General features: G+C 39.6%; 1 pseudogene; it reads right to left on the minus strand.

The window, feature by feature from the left end:
* Positions 1 to 8,986: 8,986 nt before the first annotated feature.
* On the minus strand, positions 8,987 to 9,100 carry LOC126002327 (uncharacterized; annotated as a pseudogene).
* Positions 9,101 to 9,536: the final 436 nt, after the last annotated feature.

Consider the following 9,536-nt stretch of genomic DNA (forward strand, 5'->3'; position numbering starts at 1 on the left):
TCATGAAATTGAACAAGTGGAAACACTCCCAAATAGCTTTTATGAAGCCAACATCACCTTGATACCTAAACCAGACAGAGATGCTACGAAAAAAGAAAATTACAGACCCATATCGCTGATGAATGCAGATGCAAAGATCCTCAACAAAATCCTGGCAAATAGGATTCAATACCTCATTAAGAAGATCATCCGGGCCGGAGAGATAGCATGGAGGTAAGGCGTTTGCCTTTCATGCAGGAGGTCATCGGTTCGAATCCCGGCGCCCCATATGGTCCCCTGTGCCTGCCAGGAGTAATTTCTGAGCCTGGAGCCAGGAATAACCCCTGAGCACTGCCAGGTGTGACCCAAAAACCAAAAAAAAAAAAAAAAAAAAAAAAAAAAAAGAAGATCATCCACTACGATCAAGTAGGTTTCATCCCAGGAATGCAAGGATGGTTTAACATCAGTAAGTCTATCAACATAATACACAACATCAACAACAAGAAAAATAAAAACCACATGATTATATCAATAGATGCAGAGTAAGCATTTGACAAGGTCCAACACCCATTCTTGATCAAAACTCTCAGCAAGATGGGAATGGAAGGAACCTTTCTCAATATAGTTAAGGCCATCTACCACAAGCCAGTGGCAAATTTTATCCTCAATGGAGAAAAACTAAAAGCCTTCCCTCTAAATTCTGGCACAAGACAAGGCTGTCCTCTCTCACCACTCCTATTCAACATAGCACTGGAAGTACTTGCTATAGTGATTAGGCAAGAAAAAGATATCAAGGGAATCCAGATAGGAAAGGAAGAAGTCAAGCTCTCACTGTTTGCAGATGACATGATGCTCTACTTAGAAAACCCTAAAGACTCTACCAAAAAGCTTCTAGAAACAATAGACTCATATAGCAAGGTGGCAGGCTACAAAATTAACACACAAAAATCAATGGCCTTTCTATACACCAATAGTAATAAGGAAGAAATAGACATTAAGAAAACAACGCCATTTACAATAGTGCCACACAAACTCAAATATCTTGTAATCAACTTGACTAAAAATGTGAAAGACCTATACAAAGAAAACTATAAAACTCTGCTCCAAGAAATAAGAGAGGACACGCGGAAATGGAAACACATACCCTGCTCATGGATTGGCAGGATTAACATCATCAAAATGGCAATACTCCCCAAGGCATTATACAGATTCAACGCTATCCCTCTAAAGATACCTATGACATTATTCAAAGAGGTAGATCAGGCACTTTTGAAATTTGTTTGGAACAATAAACACCCTAGAATAGCTAAAGCAATCATTGGGAAAAAGAATATGGGAGGAATTACTTTCCCCAACTTTAAACTTTACTACAAAGCAATAGTTATCAAAACAGCATGGTATTGGAATAAGGACAGACCCTCAGATCAGTGGAATAGGCTTGAATACTCAGAAAATGTTCCCCAGACATACAATCACCTAATTTTTGATAAAGGAGCAGGAAATTCTAAATGGAGCAAGGAAAGCCTCTTCAACAAGTGGTGTTGGCACAACTGGCTAGCCACTTGCAAAAAATTGAACTTAGACCCCCAGCTAACATCATGTACGAAGGTCAAATCCAAATGGATTAAAGACCTCGATATCAGCCCCAAAACCATAAGATATATAGAACAGCACATAGGCAAAACACTGCAGGACATTACAGGCATCTTCAAGGAGGAAACTGCACTTTCCATACAAGTGGAAGCAGAGACAAACAGATGGGAATATATTAAGTTGAGAAGCTTCTGCACCTCAAAGGAAATAGTGCCCAGGATACAAGAGCCACCCACTGAGTGGGAGAATCTATTCATCCAATACCCATCAGACAAAGGGCTAATCTCCAAAATATACAAGGCACTGACAGAAATTTACAAGAAAAAAACATCTAATCCCATCAAAAAATGGGGAGAAGAAATGAACAGACACTTTGACACAGAAGAAATACAAATGGCCAAAAGACACATGAAGAAATGCTCCACATCACTAATCATCAGAGAGACGCAAATCAAAACAACAATGAGATACCACCTCACACCACAGAGAATGGCACACATCACAAAGAATGAGAACAAACAGTGCTGGCGGGGATGTGGAGAGAAAGGAACCCTTATCCACTGCTGGTGGGAATGCCGTCTAGTTCAACCTTTATGGAAAGCAATATGGAGATTCCTCCAAAAACTGGAAATTGAGCTCCCATACGATCCAGCTATACCACTCCTAGGAATATACCCTAAGAACACAAAAATACAATACAAAAACCCCTTCCTTACACCTATATTCATTGCAGCACTATTTACCATAGCAAGACTCTGGAAACAACCAAGATGCCCTTCAACAGACGAATGGCTAAAGAAACTGTGGTACATATATACAATGGAATATTATGCAGTTGTCAGGAGGGATGAAGTCATGAAATTTTCCTATACATGGATGTACACAGAATCTATTATGCTGAGTGAAATAAGTCAGAGAGAGGGAGAAAATTGCAGAATGGTCTCACTCATCTATGGGTTTTAAGAAAAATGAAAGACATTCTTGCAATAATAAATTTCAGACACAAAAGAGAAAAGAGCTGGAAGTTCCAGCTCACCTCAGGAAGCTCACCACAAAGAGTGATGAGTTTAGTTAGAGAAATAACTACATTTTGAACTGTCCTAATATTGAGAATGTATGAAGGAAATGTAGAGCCTGTTTAGGGTACAGGCGGGGGTTGGGTGGGGAGGAGGGAGATTTGGGACTTGGGTGATGGGAATGTTGCACTGGTGATGGGTGGTGTTCTTTTTATGACTGAAACCCAAACACAATCATGTATGTAATCAAGGTGTTTAAATAAAAAAAAAAAAGAAAATGGAAGAATTGGAATCTGTAAATATTTGGATCTTTAAGTACCCTTACTTTCCTAGTATTCACTCTTGCATAATTGTAAATGAATGTTCCCAGTCATTTAATCCTTGTAAGGAGATTATTGTGTGAAAAGGCTATTTTTACTTGAAGGAAGAGTGAATTTTTCTTTAGAAATGAAATGATTATGTGATCACTCATGGCCATAAAGCTCACTTGCCTGCGGATACTTGCATTTTTATTTATAGAATCATAAGAGTGCTCAGCTACCAATCTTGTTCTGCAGAACCTTTTCTAGAAGGATGATTACTTTTTGATATTGGGACATGAAACTAAAAAGTCAGAAGAGAAAAAGAATTGCCCTCTGGTATTTGGATACATATATGTGAACTAACTTTCTTTTCTTTACTTAACACCCATTCGATATTATGTTAGACCAGATTCCTAAGGGGCTCCCTAAATTACTTCTCCTTCTGTATATCTAAATCCCAGGATGATAAATTTGATGGATCCTCACCTCCAATGGTTAAGTAGTTATAAGACTGTTGCATGATGACCTAGATAGACCATGAATATAGATTGGGTGTCATGAATATAACTTTTACTTTAGTTAAACACTCTAGGTTAAAAATTCTTCAAAATACTGCTGTTTCCAGGATTCAATGCCATGTTCTAATACCAGTCCCACTACTCAATGTTAACATTCCTTCCAACATTGTCCTCAGTATCCCACCCTGTTCTCCAAGCTTGCCCTGTTGGCAGGCATCAAATAATTTATTTTCTTCTGCTGGTTACAATAAAATGGCTAATGGAATTTTCAAAAATACTTGAGTAAAAGAACATTTTTGAAAAAATGTTACACAGCAGGATCATGATGAAGTCATTGTCTGAGGGTTTACTCTGCCATTTGTTTCTGGCTTAGCGTTTGGCATTGTTTTAGTTTATTAAGATTAGTTGGCTTTCATGTGACTTTTGCCTCTAATTTGGTGTTCTCTTACTGGAATGTTTGCTTTTACTGGGATGTGTTTTCCTACTGTCTTGTCAACATTTGCTCTCTGATATGACAGTAGCTCCACTTAATAGCAAGCACAAAAGCAGGGACTTAGTCCTTATAATCTGTAGTACTTGAATTCTGCCAACAAGTGTAATCTTGGGCATAGACCTACCCCCATGAACTCAATCCAACTGATTTCAAATCTGAAAAGAGAGCTCAGCCACCCCCTGCTGGATTTTTCTACAAAACTTTGAGTTAATTCATGCACGTTGTTTTATGCTTCTAAATTTCCCATGATTTGTTATTCAGTGCTAGAAAATGAAATCAGGAGTGTGTTCAGCAAAGCTCTCGTCTGACTGCAGCATTCAGCATCTAAGGGCAGCTCAGAAAGTTATTTTAGTTTTCTGTTTTCTTGATGGCAGTTGGAAGGATTAGGATTTTGCATTCGGAATTTGCCATGGCAAAAATCACAGCAAAACCCACCCTGTCAGGATATTTTCTCAGCAAAGACTAAAAATATTTTCATTAAATTCTCTTATTCATTAACTTCGGTGGAATGAGTTCCATAAAGCTATTACAATGAGGACTTCCTTGCTGTTATAATTGCCATTAAAGTATTTGGGACAATTTGGTGGAAGTTCCTCTGGGGTGCTTCAAACAGATTTTTTTTTATAAATGTAAATCTGTGCTAAGGATTCATCTATGGTGAGAAATGCTGGGAGAATAGTTCAGAAAGATCTGGAATATTTCATCATCTTAGTGCAGATTCTTCCACAACTGAACTGATGGATGAACATTTTTCTTGCAGGGTTTGCAAGTAAAAACAAATTAAACCAGAATGAATATGCATAGTGTATACCACATAAATAGGACAAAACATTTTGTGATTGTTGTTGCTAAGGGAATCAGGAAAACATTTAAAATAGAGAAAAAGCTGCTTAGTATATATGCCAAAGTACCTTTTAATTGTGATGTATATTTTTAATTTTTTATCTGACTTGATATAAAATATTATGGCATATACTTTAATAAAACCCTCCAAATGATCTTTAGCAATTTTGATCTACAATTTCATCAGTGCTTCTTGGACCTCACTGCACATGCAATAGACATTTCTTACTTAAAAATCCTCTGAATTATTCAAGTGAGGAATGTCTACCTACCCTTCAATGGAAAGTAATTAAGCTCCCACATAATAATATGCTAAAATGCAAAATGAAAGGAAGAATGAAACAGAATGTTAGAAATGCTTAATTCCAACTGATGAGCTTGCTCAAGTGAAATCCCACGCTTAGGGATTTATTTCAGCTTTGGGTAGTTTGAAAAGCTATTTTCAGAGCTAGAATTCATCAAACCAAATCCATTTGGATCATAAGAAGTACCACCTTTGAAGCCTTAAGAAAAGTGTTACCCCTTTCTAAAAAAGTATCAGTCTTCATTCTCAAATGAATGTCTTACATGTGAAAAGTATATGCAATTATTATTATCATTTCAAGTTTTTATTATATATGTCTGATTTTGGCCAACACAGCATATGAGCATTTGTCCTTTTTTTTTGGAGTACCTGCTTCAGAGACAGTCTTGATTTTTCTGCTTGGAACACAAAATCTAAAATCTTTCCCATCTGCTCTTTTGTGGATAAAGTAAGCCAGATCTATCTGTAATCTTTCTCCTGTAGTTTGCTTGGGATTGGTCTACCACTATTTCTGCTTCCCTCACCCCAGTCCAGCCCTACAGATCAGCCTTCAGGTGACTGAACCTCTCTCCTGACTTGGGCCACCAAAGATGCTTTGTCTTCACTCTGCCCTCATCTCTGCTGGACTCAGTTCAAATGTCATTTCCACAAATAATTCTCCTGTGATCTAGCTTTGCTCTGGTCAACTAAGCCTATGTCACCTCTTCTAATTGCTGTTTAAAAATCTCACTGCCCTAGCATGGGACAATAATTCAAGGAGGTATTTTGATACAAATGTTGGTGTGGTTTAGGTTCAGCTATTAAGCCTTATTGTCTGTAAGTGTTAAATGCATTGACGGTGTTCACTGAGATGCTGCCACACTGGTACATAATTAGTAATTCTATTTATGTATGCAGCCTAGTTATCATCATTGCAGAAAAATCTGTTGACTATAAGTTGTGAAAGTCTATGGCTGGAAACTCACAGTGATTCTCTAAAATTTTAACACTCAAAATTATTTAAAATTTTTATTAAAGTTCAGGTAATATAACTATGAGAGTGAGTTTAAATTTGTAGTATTGATGTACATGCAGCTAAACAATAACTATTACATCTGAACAAAACCTTGTGACCCCTTATCATGATCCTTAGATCTCATCTGGTTCAATATTTCTTCCCACTCCACCACCTCTCCTCTTGTCAATAATTTTTTAATCCAAAGGCAAGGAGGGCTTATCATTTTTTGATACTGTCTTTTATGTTTAATCATTCTGGTCCAAGATTCTTTTTTTTAATTTTAATTATATTTATTTAAACACCGTGATTACAAATATAATTGTAGTTGTATGATTTCAGTCATGTAAAGAACACCCCCCTTCACCAGTGCAGGATTCCCACCACCAATTTCCCAGATCTACCTACTCCCCACCCCACCCACACCTGTACTCGAGAAGGCTTTCTTTTTCCCTCATTCATTCACATTGTTATGATAGTTTTCAGTGTAGTTATTTTTCTAACTGCACTTATCACTCTATGTGGTGAGCTTCACATCATTAGCTACACCTACATGGGAAGATGGGGGGAAGTAAGATTTGGGACTGAGGCAGTAAAATATTAGAAATGAGCTTTGTAGGGCAGTATCAAGGTCACAATACAAGATGGATATTATAGATATATAGAATATATGCATACAATACTATCAATACGAAAACAAGGAGAAAAAATTTCCACTGATTGTCGCAACATAAACCAGTGCTAGAATGGCCCGCCCTCCTCCCAGAGGCATTCTCATTAGTGTAGGGAGAGATGGGGGAAAGCCTGTTGACCCCTATAGAGTCCACCTAGACTGGCGCCCAAGGAAGGACTGAAGTCCAGGAGAGAAAAACCCTATACCTGGCAAGAGCTGGTCTCCAGAATCAAAGGGGAAACTGGAAGCCAGATATCTGCCTGCCCTCCTCCCCATGCACCTCCCCCCTGGAGTACGAAGGGAGGGGGGAAGCCTGAGGACCACTAAGAGTCCACCTGAACCCACTTCTGGCCATCTGAGCTGGCACCCAGGGAAGGCCTGGAGTCAGGGGAAAAAAACAAGGACGGCTGGGGGCTGGCCAAGCCTCCCAGCACTCCCCAGGCTAGTGAGAAAGGCTCTGGTATGGGGCCTCCCCAACCCCCTACCTGGCAAGAGCTGGTTTCCAGAATCAAAGAGAAACTGGAAGCCAGATATCTGCCCGCCCTCCTCCCCATACACCTCCCCCCCTGGAGTACGGAGGGAGGAGGAAGCCTGAGGACCACTAAGAGTCCACCTGAAACCACTTCTGGCCATCTGAGCTGGCACCCAAGGAAGGTCTGGAGTCAGGGGGAAAAGACAAGGATGGCTGGGGGCCTGACAAGCCTCCCAGCACTCCCCAGGCTAGAGAGAAAGGCTCTGGTATGGGGCCTCCCCAAACCCTATACCTGGCAAAAGCTGGTCTCCAGAATCAAAGAGGAAACCGGAAACCAGATGTCTGCCCGCCCTCCTCCCCATACACCCCCCCCCCCCGAGTACGGAGGGAGGGGGGAACCTGAGGACCACTAAGAGTCCACCTGAACCCACTTCTGGCCATCTGAGCTGGCACCCAGGGAAGGCCTGGAGTCAGGGAAAAAAGATAAGGACGGCTGGGGGGCCTGCCAAGCCTCCCAGCACTCCCCAGGCTAGGGAGAAAAGCTCTGGTATGGGGCCTCCCCAAACCCTATACCTGGCAAGAGCTAGCTGTTTCCTAATTTTTAGATTATTAGAGGAGCCATCTTGGTTTCTGTAAATATGGGGGTGTACTGCATAATTACTCCATTGGTAAGGCTGTAGATTGCTTCTTACAATGTGCAGAAATGGAATTCAGGGGCCACGCTTTTCGGGTGTGTGTCCTGGAGAGATTACAGTCCTTGGTGTCTGTAGGCTGGCTCAGCAGAAAAGATCTGGTCCAAGATTCTGTATATAATTTTTCTGGAAAAGCTAACAGGTTTTGATATTGGTGGCAGGAATATGAGAGAGATGGAAAAGACTTGCTTTGCAATTTCTTACATGAGGGTCTGTAATAGTTTCTGGAGTTTCCACAAGAAAACTTTCACTGGCCTAAAAGAACAGAGACAGACGATTACAGATCTGTAATGGAGAAGCCTTAAATAGGGCATCACGGGACTTAACTCTGAAGATTTCATGGTGATCCCTTTAGCTTCTTTCAATGCTTGTTTCATTCCATTGATTGTTTATAGTTTAGCCAACTGATGCTTTATGCCCAACCTTACTTTCTACTAACATGTGGGTTTTTTCTCTATTTATGTGTATATTCTGTTCTTTTTATATATAAGGACAACAACGTAGATTTAGGATACCCTCTTACACATGGATACATTGTCAGCTTCCCAGTATGAATCCATCTTAACATTATTTTTACATAAATCCAGTTTTCGAAAAGATGACATTTATTAAGATCTTAATATTGAGAAGAAACAATTCAATCTACACTGAGGTCCAATGAAATCCACAGTTTGGTTGTAAAGACTCAGATTGATGTAGAATCTATGTGTTGAGGCATGAGTACAAGCTGTGTCTACATTGTACCTACTGCATTCATTAAATTCTTGAGTGTGTCTGGACCTCATAAATCATAGAGCTTATTTAATTTTACCTTTTAGGAAATTGTTAGCTCTGAAGAGGTCAAATGACTTTAAAGAAGTCCTTGAACCAAACTATGGTGAACCAACTGTAAAGATTCCAAAATTCTTGTCTAGATTTAATTAATGATTTCTGTGTTGGTGTATAAGGAGAGCAATAATATGAACAGACATGCTGTAGAATATGGACATGTTTCATGTAGCAAGCTTGCCTCTCTGTGTTCTTTATGTGACCTCATCTATAACTCATGTAACTAGAGTGCAGTTGTAGTGAACATAGCACTGTCTGATATGTCTCCATGCTTGGTGGAAGACCTTGATCCATGCTGCCATATGACATTTTGCATGCCATCTTTGTGCAGGGGCCATGCTAATCTACTCTGTATCTTTCCAATTTTAGTATATGTGCTGCCGAAGCGAGCATGCCATATGACATTTTGAAGTATGTGGAAAATTATCAGTCAAAGTATTGGGCAATAGCAAAACAAATTCTTGCACTATTAGGGGCCATTATATATCTATTTTTGGTGTGGAAGTGTCTCTTTCTGTGCATGTCTGTGTGTATACATATGTGTGCATGTATATGAGAAGGGAATAAAGGACTTCTCTCTTTAGTGTCTCAAATCTCTCTTTTACTCCATTCATTTCTATCCTGGCATTACTGATCGGACTTTTATATAGTCACATGCACTTTTCGCATCACACTCTGAGTTGCTGTCTAGCTCTATTGCACAGACCCCTGTCCTCAGGTTGGTGTTTCCACTTCCTGGGACCAGTACTGGTCCCCTATCATCCAAGATACAGATGCTCCTTGCATTTGATTTGTGATGCATGAGGAAGAAAATTAATGAAGCCAAAGA

The sequence above is a fragment of the Suncus etruscus genome, chromosome 2 (genome assembly GCF_024139225.1).
Source record: "Suncus etruscus isolate mSunEtr1 chromosome 2, mSunEtr1.pri.cur, whole genome shotgun sequence".
NCBI classification, from domain to species: Eukaryota; Metazoa; Chordata; class Mammalia; order Eulipotyphla; family Soricidae; genus Suncus; species Suncus etruscus.